This window comes from Crocuta crocuta, unplaced genomic scaffold, assembly GCF_008692635.1.
Source record: "Crocuta crocuta isolate KB4526 unplaced genomic scaffold, BGI_CrCroc_1.0 scaffold688, whole genome shotgun sequence".
Classification (NCBI taxonomy): Eukaryota; Metazoa; Chordata; class Mammalia; order Carnivora; family Hyaenidae; genus Crocuta; species Crocuta crocuta.
The window spans coordinates 1,421,142-1,435,013 of NW_027530550.1; the positions used below are offsets into that span (position 1 = coordinate 1,421,142).

A 13,872-nucleotide genomic window follows, 5' to 3' on the forward strand; every position below is an offset into this window, starting at 1 on the left:
GATAAAATTTAGAAGAATTTTGGAACTAGAGCCTTAGTTTTCCCTCTTTATGTTTTGTCCCTAGCTGCTTAATCATTGTTACTCCCAGATGAAGTGCTGTTTGTGAGTGGGTTCTAACCAGCATAATACCCATGGGAACACTATGGTTTGGAGGTAAGAACGTTGTTACAGTAGGCACCAATTGTGTGGGATACTTGAAACTCTGTCCTTCATGCTAACCCTGGGTATGTCAGAATGCTGTGGCAATGGCATAACCACTGCTCTTTCCACTTAAAAAATCATAATATTTTCCTTGGAAAAATGTTTATTAACATAATATTTACATTTAAGTATCGGTTACTTTTATACCTATGCATGCAAGCACCTACATACATAAAATTCTTATGTGGGGAATATACATGTTAGCATGGGTTGCTGTAAAGATAATTAAGATTACATCTTTATACATATCTTTTTGTACCTTTGTCTCTTATTTGCTTCTTACGTAAGGCAGCAAATTGATTTTATTTCTCCTTCAGCCACATAAAAATGGATTATATCAAATTAGTATCAAGCCTCACAAGTAACATTATTTTATGCATAGGAGATTTTTATAATGGCCTTGTCAAAGAACCATTTTTTCCTCACCTACCATCTTCTATCGCCTAAAGCAATGGTTCTTAATCTTGGCTGCTCCTGCAAATTGCCTGGAGAGCTTCTAAAATCCCTATGACCAGGCCTCTCCTGAGATCAATCAAATAATAATCTCAAGGGCACGGACTCTGACATTGTGATTTTGAAAGCTCCCCAAGTGATTCTACTGGGCAGCCAAAGCTGAGAACCTCTTTTCCAGGGTACTCTGTATGGTGATGCAGGGTTATTTTTTTTAAAAAATGAATGCAGTTGGCTTTTCAACAAATGTATTTTCCTTTGGAAATCCTATTCTGCTTTCAAGTTCCAGGAAGAATTGGTAAAGACTTTCTACATGAGACAGCCTTCAGTAGTCAATATACCCTGTGCATATCTTTATTATAGCTCTTACAGAAAGTCATCTATAATGGAAGGGGGTAATAAAATATTGCACTCTGCTTCTGGAAGGAAGTTTCTTGAAGGCAGTGAGATAGATGGATGGATGGATGGATGGATGGATATTTACACAGAGGTATAGATATATAATCAGTATAGGTACATGTACAGTTTAACATTCTCTAGGATTTTAACTAAGTGGATTTTAAACATTTTACAAAAATCCATAAATATCCTTAAGAAAATGAGGGGTGCCTGGGTGGCTCAGTTGATTGTGTCTGACTTTGGCTCAGGTCATGATTATCATGGTTCTTGAGTTTAAGGCCTGCATTGGGACTGCTGCAGATCTTCTGTTTCCATCTCTCTCTGCACCTCTCCACTCATGCTCTCTCTCTCAAAAATAAGAAGCCCTTTTTTAAAAATGTGTAAGATAATAATGAAAAATGTTGCCTCTTCAGCATAATGATGCTCAATAAATATTTGATGATAATTTTTATGCTAACAGTACAGTTTAAAAATTTTTTGTTGCATTTTAACTCTAGAAATTATAACATACTGTTTCAGAATAATGATCAGGACAAGGAACACAGGCTTTATAATATAAACCTAACTGTTACAATGGAATATTATTCAGTCATAAAAAAGAATGAAATCTTGCCATTTGAAATGATTAGGGAAGGGGCTAGAGAGTATTATGCTATGTGGAATCAGTCAGAGAAAGACAAAGACCATATGATTTCACTCATGTGGAATTTAAAAAACAAATGGGCAAAGGGGGATAAAAAGAGAGAGAGCAAGGCAAGCCAATAAATAGACTCCTAACTACAGAAAACACACTGATGGTTACCAGAGCGGGGGAGGGCATGGGTTAAATAGGTGTAGGGGATTAAGGAGTGTACCTGGTGTGATGGCACCAGGTGATGAATGCAAGTGTCGAGTCACTATATTGTATACCTGAAATGAATATCATTCTGTATGTTAACAAACTGGAATTTAAATTAAAACTTAAAAGAGAGAGAGAGAGAGAGGGAATGTGGACCTCTGGAGGCCCCGCTCCTGTTCCTGACTCAACCACTTGGGTGGTTTAGTTGGTTGAGTGTCCAACTCTTGATTTCAGTTCTGATCATAATCCCAGGGCTGTGGGATTGAGCCCTGCATCAGTCTCTGTGCTGAGCATGGAGCTTGCTTGAGATTCTTCTCCCTCCCCCTCACCTGCCTCTCTTCCCAGCTTGTACACCCTCTCTCAAAAGAAATAAAAAAATAACCAGCTCACATTTTGTTAACAAGAGATAATCGATAAACCATCACAATGACTTGTAGGTAGTAAGTAGTGAGATTTTAGTTCTCTCCTGCATATAATAGATTTTAGTTCTGTCTTGTTGGCCTCTATCCTTCTTAAAGTCTGACGTATAAGTTTGAACTCCATGTTCTCTATGTACTTTTATAAGAACTTGACCATAAGCACAAATGATAGGCTTCTAAATACTTGACCTGATATATCGACATTCTTTCAGGAAAAGTATTTAACTGTTCTTTCTTTGCAGTGAAAGAGACAAAGGGAATTGTCTTGGTAACAAGTTTGTTTCCAAACTTTCACTGAGAAAAGGCATCATAGGATTTATTGAAGTCATCTTGCCTACTGCATTCTTGAGTTACTTGTTCCTGACTGCAATAATTTGTTATCTACAGGATTCTCAATGTTACTGTAGGCGGGAAAAGCAGTTTTATATCAATATACCACAGACAGCTTATTCACTCACCCCCCAGAAATTGTTCATTACTTTTAAGAGGAGACAATGGCTGAAAAATGGATAGGTTTCCACAGATGGTCTTTTTTAAAACTACAAACTGCTCTACCTGGACATAAAACTACATATCAAAAAGAGAACAATGGAATTCGTTTGAAATGAAGGACAAGCATATACTTAAAGCTACATTTGTGAAAACACTGCTAAGTTTAAACATGTTAAGCAGATGACAGACAGACCAAATATTTATATGAGGAGGTATGCTACACTGCCAAAAACACTACTTGATTTGTCTAGTTTATACAAATAGAAATTGCAGTAACATGTATGTGAATGGATACTTAGGGTGTAGGATACTAATGGAAGGAACACAAAGATGTTTTTCTCCACTAAACTGCTTTTGCACCTTTTTTTCCCAAAATTAGTTGAGCAAGTATTTATAGCTCTGTATCTGGACCCTGGTGTGTGCCATAGATCCCTCTATCTGCATACTAACACCACCTTTTTGTCGACTACTGTCACTTTGTACCATGTCTTCAATTGAAGAACTGTTAAGTCTCCCAAATTTGTTGTTCTTGTCTAAGCTGGATTCCATAGTCTAGGTTCTTTGCATTTCTGCATGAACTTTAGAAACAACTTTTCATTTTCTTCAAAAACACTATCGGGTTTTGATTGAAATTGTGCTGAGTCTGCAACTAACTTCAGGACTCTTGACATATTACCAATATTGAGTCTTCTGTGAGTATGACTCACCTGCATTGTGTTTTCTTTCCTCTCTCAAAAATGTTCTGTAGTTTTCAATGTACTAGAATCGCATGTGATTTGTCAGTTTTATTGCTAAATATTTCATACATTTGATATGATTGCAAAGGCAATGTTTATTTTAAACTGGCATTTCCTTATCAGTATAAGGAAATACAGTTAATTTTTTTTAATTTTTTAATGTTTTATTTATTTCTAGGAGAGAGAGGGAGAGACCGCGTGAGCAGGGGAGGGTCAGTGAGAGAGGGAGTCACAGACTGAAACAGGCTCCAGGCTCTGAGCTGGCAGTCAGCACAGAGCCCGACGCGGGGCTCGAACCCACGAACCGCGAGATCATGACCCAAGCGAAAGTCGGACGCTCAACTAAAAAGTCGGACTAAGCCACCCAGGCGCCCCAGAAATACAGTTAATTTTTGAATATTTATTTCTATAATGCTGCTAAATTCACTAATTAGTCCTAGAATTTGCTTTTTTCTTTTTTAGATTTCTGAGGATTTTCTCCTTATATGATTATGCTGTCTGCTAATAAAAACAGCTATATTTCTGACTTTCTAGTCTTTATAATTTTTCTTTTATTATCTTATTCTACTGACTAGAATCTGAGTGCAATGTTGAATAGAAGTGGTGAGAATGTTTGATCTTGCTTTGTTGCTGAATTTAGGAGCAAAACATTCAGTCCTTAACTAGTCAAGTATGAAGTTATCTGTAGGTACTTTTCAGAATGTACTTTATCAGGTTCAGATGATTCCTTATTTCTCCTAATTTATTGAAATATTGTCGGAAACAGATATGAGATTTTGTCAAATGTTTTTTCTTGTCAACTGAGATTATATGATTTAATTTTTATTTCCATTATTGACTTATTACCTCTATTTCCATTTTGTTTTACTTATTGGATTTAGGGTTTATAATAGATATATTTAAATGATCAGAGTCTACCTTTTAGGACAAGTATATCACTTCATATCCAGTATGAGGACCACACAAGAATATAGGCATTTCTCTGAAGTCCTTCCTTAAGTTTTATTCTAATGTTGACCTATATGTTAGGTTATAATATCTTCTAAACAACATTGTATATTACTACTAATTTTACTTTAAAGAGTCAATTATCTTTTAAATAAACTTAAATAACAAAATTTAAAGCCTTAAATAATAAGAAAAAGTCTTATCATGTATTCATGTAGTTTTTTCATCTTTTATGTTCTTCACTTACTTGTGTATATCCAGATTTCATCTGATATCATATCTGTCTACCTAAAGGATATGATATACTTTCTTTTTTACTTGCAGCGCAGGGTTGCTTGTAATAAGTTGTTTTCTAAGTTTGAAACATCCTATTTTATCTTAATCTCTCAAATATATTTTCTCAGGCTGTAGAATTTTAGGTTGTCAGGAGTGTGTGTGCGTGTGTGTGTGTGTTTTCGTTCAGCACACAAAAATGTTGTTTTATTTATTTATTTATTTATTTATTTTGACTTGGATTGTTTCTAGCAAGCAGTAGGGCTATTATTCTTGTGTTTTTTCCTCTTTATGCATTGTGTCTCTTTTCTCTGGTGGCTTTCATAAAGTTTTCTCTCTATACTGGTTTTAAGCAATGTGCATTTGTGTGTTCACAATGTGCATTTGTGTGGTTTTCTTCATGTTTCTTATTTTATTGATTATCTTTAATCTGTGCATTTATAGTTTTCATCAAATCTGTATTTTTTCAGCCATTAGTTCTGCATTGCCTTTTTCCTTTCCTCTTCTTCAGAAATGCCAGTGGCACTTCTACATGTGAGCATCACAGTTTGATGATCTTTATCAGCATCTTTATGTCTCTGCATACTGTGTTTAATAGTTCCTCTATCTTCTTAAACGTGTGAAATATAATTATATTCATTGGTTTCATGTCTTCGTGAAATATATAATCTGTCATTTCTGGGTCAGGTTTAATTGATTAAATTTTCTTCTCATCATGGGTTATAGAAACTTGATATTTTTAGTGCCTGGAAATTTCACCAGATTCCATACACTATTCATTTTACTTTTATGATATGGTCAATATTTTTGCATTTCTAAATACAGCATTTTCTTTTTAAACTTAGTTGGGATTACAACAGCATTTGCTCTAGAATTAATTTTGCCTCATTAACTGAGCCAAACCCCTTCTAAGGATGCTTCCCAGTGCATCACACTTACTAGGGATTCCACTCTGCCGTGTAGGAATAGGAGATATTTCCAGCTTTGTGTGGATCTCGAGGATCTTTTCCTCTAATACGTTCAGGTAATTCTTTCCCTGGCCTTGGGCACTTTCTATGCATGCATTCATTGCTCAATATCCAGGAAGACTTGAGGGAGATGCTCTGTGAATATTCACCATTCTCTCTCAGTGCAGCTTTTTCTTCTCCAGTATTCTTTTCTGCAAATTTTAGTCATCTTCGCCTCTCTATCTTTTCTGCTTCATCTTTTTGTATCAGGGATTTCTCTGGGTTAACCCTGCTTTCCCCTCCTCTGAAACATGACCTGGATACTTACCTCATTCAGTAAAGTGAGGCCATTGCAAGGCTCAGTTTGCTTGTCTCTCGATTCTCAGAGAACACTATACCATCCTTCATTGCCTATGTCTACTTATTTTTTGGGGGGAATACATTTTTATTTAACTTATGTTTAATTTTAAGCAAAAGTCTAGCCCCCCAATACTTTAAGCAGTATCTGGGGAGCCCTCTGTTTCAAGTATTAAAATGTAATATTAAACTAGTTTCAAAAGAGGATATTTAATTAAGAAATATTATATATTTACAAATAGCTCATTGATTTCCATGCCCAGGTGCTATTCCTACATAATCATAAGACATTTACCATTATTATTATTATTACAACATTATAAATCAATTTTTAGCTCTATTGAGGTATAATTGACAAATAGCTATATACAATTTTTTTTGGTTGTCAAATGATCCTTTATTAAAATATTTTCCTTTGTAGTTCTTAACTAGCTGGGCATTCCACTGCACCATTATTGATGCCATCTATGTTGTCATGAGGGTGGTGGCCATCAACACTGCAGCCTATGGATTGGGACGTACCCAGAATCTCTTTAATGGTTCCAGAGAGCTCCCTGGCTAATGATCAGTGCCACATGTGTCGGGCAATGTTGACAGTCTCATCAAAAGTGATATTTCCACTGTACTTAATGTCTTTCTGCTTCTTTCTGTCTTGGAGCTTCCTCAAGGGCTTTGATAATTAGTGCAGAGGCAGACCACTTCAGTCTGGGCCTGTCTGTCCTGAATGGCCAGTTTCACTATAATCCTCAGACCCTTCCAATCACCGGTTGCCTTGGCGATGTCATCACCCCCAACCCTTTTTGGAGACAGACTCAGTGCACTGATCTTTGGGGCCAGGGCAGATGTGGCACCAACTTCGCCATCAGTGCACCTCAGGTATATGACTATGATCTCACTGGGGTCAAATTTAGGCAGCATGGTGGAGTCGGCTGGTGTCAGATGAACCTGGATTCGGGACGATGGAAGACAGTTCCACCCTCACCTCTGAGCAGAAAGCCAAAAGCCAAATAGCTATATACATTTAAGATGTAAAGTGATGTTTTGATATACTTGTACATTATGAAGTGATCACCATAATCAATCTAATTAGCATAACGGTAATCTCTAACCTTTTGATATGCAATTGTTTTATATAATTTAGCCTTACTTAAATCTATCTATCTATCTATAAATATATAGAATGTGGCTAGTGAATTGGATTCTTATAACTCCATCTTGTTCAGAACAGAAGCACTTATAGTTTTAATAGAAACAACAAAGGATTGTGGTTCAAACCATCACTATGATATTACTTGGAAAAAATAAACAATCAATCAAACTATCTCACTATAATCTAAATAAAGACTTGTGGAAATTGAAGAAGTACCAGAAAAAAAAGGCTGCCCATAATATCTTATATGAGGCAAGAGAAATGAAGATAATAGAAATAAATAAAAATTAGAAAGATTATTAAATAAGATAATAGGCAATAGTAGGCCATGACAAGAGAGCTGGACAATATTAGGAAAGATTAGAAACAAAAGGGGAAAAAAAACACCCAAAATGCTGCAAATAGCACTTAGATGGATCATGACCATATAGGTAGAATAGAGAATCTCATAAAGAAAATAGAAAATGGAAATAAGAAAAATGAAAATTACTGATGGAAGAGAAGAAAATGATAAAAGAATTTACAAACAGGAATACAGAATAAAAGCAAAAATAATAAGGCATGAGAAAAAAAAAACTAAGACAATGGAACACATAGACACACACACATTACATGCGGTTCATGAAAAATTTCCCAAATGAAGATGTAAACTTTCATACTGAAAGGGTAAACTGGGAAAAATTGACACATTATGGTTGATTGCAAGACATACTATAGTAGAATCATTAAACTCTTAGAACAAACAGAATATCCTCTGTTCATCCAAGCTAAAAGTTCAAATCACTTTCTCTCAAGAAGAGAGAAAGTAACACTGATATCAGATTATTTTTTAAAAATACTTTATTTTAGGAAAGATCAGGGTAATATATTTAAGGTACTGAAGGAATAGAAACATAAATCAAGGATTTTATATCCAGCCAAACTACTCTCCAAGAATAAAGATTACAGGAAAAATGTCATAACGTGGAAGAATTCAGAGTACTGTTTCTATGTACCCTTCTCAATGAATCTAATACATTCTATAAAGTAGCTGGAGAAACTTCAGCCAATAAGTAATTTGAGAAGCTTCAACATGCAGACAGGTGGCTAGAGTCTTTTACCATGTAAAAATTTACAAGGGGAAGTTACTTAAACTATTAGTAAAGGCGATTCAACTGGATCTATTTGATGAGCATATGGCTACCAAGGAAAATGTCTTTACCCTGACTGCTGAAGGAGGAGTAAGAAAAATGCTGACAACTCAGGAGGAAAAGCACTCCTTGCAGAAGAAATAATGAGTGCAAAGATGTCAAAGATAGTATGTAGCATATGCAAGGGAATGAGAGCAAAGAGAGAGGAGTGTAAAGCAGGGAGAGACATAAGATTTTAGTGAAGAGAGAGATGGTAACCAAGTCTATGAAAGTCTTGAAAGCAATATTTGGGAACATGTGGTTTATCCTTAAAAAAATGTAAAGAAATATACAAAGGCTTTTAGCAGAGGAGTGACAAAATTTGTCCTATTGTAATAAAGATAAATATAGACAATATATTATTAAAGTATGCAAGTTGTAAGGGACAACATTTTTGATAGGAAGCCCGATCATAATGGTGATCCATGCAAGAGATTATGGAAACAGATCAGATTAATTAGGTAAAAAAAAAAAAAAAAGGTTTAATGGAAAATGAGTGTGAGAACTTTAAGGTGTTAAGGTTTTCCCTGATGATGAGCATGGCTGAAAAACAAAGATAGCTGATCATTCATTTGGCCCCTGTGATTTTTATCATGACTAAATATACAAAGGCCCTATGATATCTGAGGTATCCAAATTATGATTCAATCTGTGGTATTACCTAATTTATTCCTCCAAACCTGATATCCTCAAGCATATCATTCGTTAGATTCAATCTGATTCTTAGTTTTCTGAACTATAAGAATTTCTTCTTCCAGATTTAGCTCCTTGATTATTTATAGAAATTTAAAAAATCATACATATCTAGTTCAGTAAACTCTGTGAAATTTTAATTTTCTGCCTATTATATCTTAGTTCCTGGTACACTGTCATGCACATAATATATGTCCAATAAAAATTATTGAATTGACTGATACGCAGAAGTAGATTATATAAAAAAGAGTAGTAAAGATCTAGTATTACTATATGATCACCACTTACAGTCAAGTATACTGTATTAGTTTTTTATTGCAGCTGTAACAAATTACTACACATTAGTGACTTAATGCAAATTTATCATCCTATAGTTCTATTAGGTCAGGAATCCAGAATGGATCTCTCTGACTAAAATCAAAGTTGTGGGTTGTGCTTTTTCTGGAGGTTCTAGAAGACAATGGGCTTTTCCAGGCTGCTGGCAGACTTCAATTTCTTGCAGCTGTGTGACAGAGACCAATGTTTTCTTCCTGGCTGTTAGCTGACTGTTCTCACCTTTTAGGAGCCACCACATACCTTGATTCCTAAATCCTTTCCTCTAACTTCAAAGCCTGCAATAGTGGGTCAAATCACATCGCTCTCTAACCCTTCTTCTGCCCTCAAATATCTCTCTGACCACAACCAGAGAAGTTTCTTAACTTTAAATTACTCACTTGATTACATTTAGTCCATCATAATGATCAATTTTATCTCCTCATCTCAAGGTCCATAACCTTAATATCTTCAAAATCCTTTCACCAGGTTAATATATACACAGGTTTTAGGACTTAGGGAATGAACATCTTCGAAAGCCATTATTCCATGTACTCCAGATATCTATAAAAATTCCTTAAAAATTCCCCCATAATTAGAATTGGATTCACTTCACTCAGCAAAACTCCCTGAATTCTATTTCCCTCCAGCATGAAACAAAACAACTTCTTTTTTAAAACATGGGTTGAAGCGATGGATTTCATTAAAAAATATATTTGCTAATTTTGAATTCTTGAATCATTGCTTCAGAATAAGGTGTAAATATTATGAAATATTTGTAAATCTCTGAAATACTGAGAAAAACAGATCCAGAATCTTCTATCTTAAATTCTTTCTGCCTTATTAGCATAAGTAGCAAAATGGTGAGTGAACATATGTACAATTCGAATCATTCTTTGCCTCATTTTCTTCTTCTATTCCTCTTTCCTTACCTGGATTTCTCATACTTCCATCTTTCTCTCTTCTTTTTCAGACATACAATGAAATAAGTTAGACATAGACAGAATACAATTTCACCACTGTAAACATATTCATCAGATTTATACCTGAAGCCCCTGAATGGCATCTGTCTTGCACCAGACAAGCCAACAGCATCCTCCCCCTTTTCAGCTTGTCTCTGACATTCACTTCAAGGAGCTTGAACAATTATTCTAATTGCTCAAAGTTTGGAAATGTCTTAATTGGATGGGAAAATCAAAAACAAAGCAGGAACACTGAATTAAAGTCCTCAAGTTGATTAGCAAGCAACGTAGATTAAATTCAGAAGATGAGTAAACCCTACCTTGTGTTACAAAGACATTTCTCATGGCCATCACTGCTATCTCTTTATCAGTGACATATGAAACATAAAGAATATTAGTATTTTGGTACTATTCTACTAACTACTGCTTAGTATTATTAGTATTATGCCACTACCCTTACAACCAGAAAATATTTATTAAAAAGCAGACAGAGAATTAAGTGCAACAATCTGTGTAAACTTTCAAGGGTATGCAGTATTTCTGCATGGGTAATACGATTATCCCTGTTTCACAGATGAAGATACACAGATTTAGTTAATGTACCAAACAAATTGTAACACACATGAGTGAATGTCAAGAGTTGGAGATTTTTACTGGGGACTCTCTCACCACAGCATGCAAGGCCTTTTTTGGGCAAAGCCTTTGGAAACCTTCAGAGGCACGTTGGCAAAGACAGAAACAGTCAGTACTCTGCTGCTAAGGCTGCTATGACAAACTGAAACTGGGTAGTGTAAAAGCACACAGATGTGTTCTTTCATATTCTGAAGGTTAGAAGTCTACAATCAAGGTGATAGCACGGTTGCTGTCTTCTGAAGGCTCCGAGGAAGAATCTGTTCCCTATCTTCCTCCTGCCTTCTGGTGGTGACCAGAGATCCTGGGAATTCCATGGCCTCGAGATGCATCACTCCACTCTCTGCCTCTGTCTTCGCACGCTTTCTCCCTGTGTCTCTATTTTTTCACACAGACTGAATTCCATTGTCCAGGAGGCTCCCCTACTCTACCATCTCATCTTAACTTCAATAATTATAGCTCCAGCAACCCTATTTACAAATAAGTTCACACCCTAACTTATTGGGTGCTAGGGTGTCCACACATCTTTCTTAGGGTTCCCAGTTCAACCCATGACAGACAGATTCCTATCTGAATGTAAAACATGTTCCCCAAAAGCCTTACAGGGTCAAATCAGAGGACAACACCTGAAAGGGTAATTAATCTTTACAAAATGCAAGGGGGAAATAAATAGGTCCTTGGCTTCAAGAAGAAAAGGTTATTTTTGAACAGCAGTTCTTTAATGCAGTGCTTATATTTTATTTAATAATTAATAAATGATTAATGCAGATTGCTTTCTTCCAAATAAATTATCAGAATGTGTTATAACAGATGTGAATAAATCATAGGCTCTAGTTCATGAGTTGTCTGCACAAATGTCAGGAGTATAATACATTATATTTAAATACTAGTTATGTGTCTGAAATATGGGTGAGGACTCAATCATAATATATTAACCACTATTTCCATCAATGAGCTATTAATTATTAAAATTCAGCATGTTCTAAAATGACTTTCTGGATGTTTTATTGTTTAAAACATGTATTGATATTGATTTAATTTTGTCTTTTCCTTTTAGTGCCATATAATTGAATTGTTAAAAATATCATCTATAACAATTAGAGATAGTCTAAAACATCAGCAACAGAGTAAAAAAGTCATCATAGTACATTTTTTCTTCCTATTAAGAAATGGAATTGCTTATTCAAATGATTTTAAATCATTCACTTAATGGAAATAATTTTTTATGTAAGAATAATGTAGCAGAATGATCATCATGTAACTATCATTATCACCATCATCATCATCATCATCATCATCATCATCAATACTGTTTATTGAGTACTGGCTATGTGCCGAGCATTAAGAACAGTGCTCTAAGAAATGTTATTCCAACCTCAAAACAATCTTAGGAGTGAGCTCTTCTTGTACTTCCCATTTTATACAGAGAAAATTGAGTTTTAGGGAGTTTTAATCTTTTTTTCTAACACAGGTTAACAAATAAGAGCCAGAATGGGAACTCAAGAGTCCAGAATGACACTCTTAATCTTTTATGACCTAAGAATGTTAGGTTTCATGACAAAGAAACCTGGAAAGTTTCTGCTGTTTGAGGTTGGTAATTCATTCAAACTCTTGGGATCTGATGTCCTCACTTGTAATCAGAAGATACTAAAGATAATGACTAACATGTGTATAGTGTATGTAACCATGATTCTTAACTCATGTCATCCTCAAAATAGCAAAATGTGGGAGATTTCACACTTGTCCTTTACAGATGAGAAAACTGAGACACAGTGAAACTAAGTAACATTTCTAAGGCTATACAGTAATAGTTTTACTAAAAAGTGAAACAAATCTGGTTGCAAAACCTCTGCTCTTAACTTCAATACTGTATGTATGTATGCATGCATGCATGTATTAAAATAAAAGATTCCCATACTCCCCCAGCTCTGAGCATCTATGACTCTCTGTTTTATATCTGTTACTTTTTTCTGACTATGGCTGTCTTTGCTCAATGTCCTAAGAGTGTTTTAAGGTGAACTCTCCTTCAAGATTTTGTTGAAATAACTTTTGCCAAATGGAAAGTACTAGCCAAGCAATGGACACGTTTTTCCTAAGAATGTTCTTGAATGCATGATGGTAAGGGAAACAAGTGTGTAGAGTTCTATTGGAGAAGCCAATTCACCTTCTCCAGAATTACTTCAACATACTCCATTATTCCCGTTAAAAAAATTTTTTAATGTTTATTTTTGAGAGAAAGAGAGAGAGAAAGAGTGTGAGCAGGGGAGGGGCAGAGAGAGAAGGAGACACAGAATCTGAAGCAGGCTCTAGGCTCTGAGCTGTCAGCACAGAGCCCGATGTGGGGCTTGAACTTGTGAACCGCAAGATCGTGACCTGAGCTGAAGTTGGACATTTAATCAACTGAGCCACCCAGATGTCCCTGCACTCTCCATTATTTCCTAATCTCTGCACTCCATGTGACTCACAGACCCCCATCTCATTCAGCTTTTCAAATGCCAAATGCTTGCTTGTTGTCTTTCCCTTGTTTTGTGTCTTCAGTACCTTGATCTACCTATACCAAAATTCCAAAATCTAACATCACAATAAGCAAACTGGAGGAGTTGTGGAAAAACAAATGGATCACATAAAATAGATACTATCTGTCGATCCTCTTTTCTTGTGTGTTTTGGTCCAAAATGATATTTCTTTCATGTGTTTCATCTTAGGTTTAATTTAAAACTCTCATGTGGATCATGTGGCTGAGAGTATGGCTCTGTCCCAAGTCCATTTTCTCTTTTTCTTAGATCTACTGCTAGGCTACATTTACCAGCTACATGGTAAATGTGACAAGCCCATATTCTATATGCAGAATTGATACTCACTACAACCAGCAGTGGCTCACAAAAACCTCATGGA

General features: G+C 35.5%; 1 pseudogene; it reads right to left on the minus strand.

Moving 5' to 3' along the window:
- Window positions 1–6,439: 6,439 nt before the first annotated feature.
- LOC144234534 (large ribosomal subunit protein uL11 pseudogene) lies at window positions 6,440–7,028 on the minus strand (annotated as a pseudogene).
- Window positions 7,029–13,872: the final 6,844 nt, after the last annotated feature.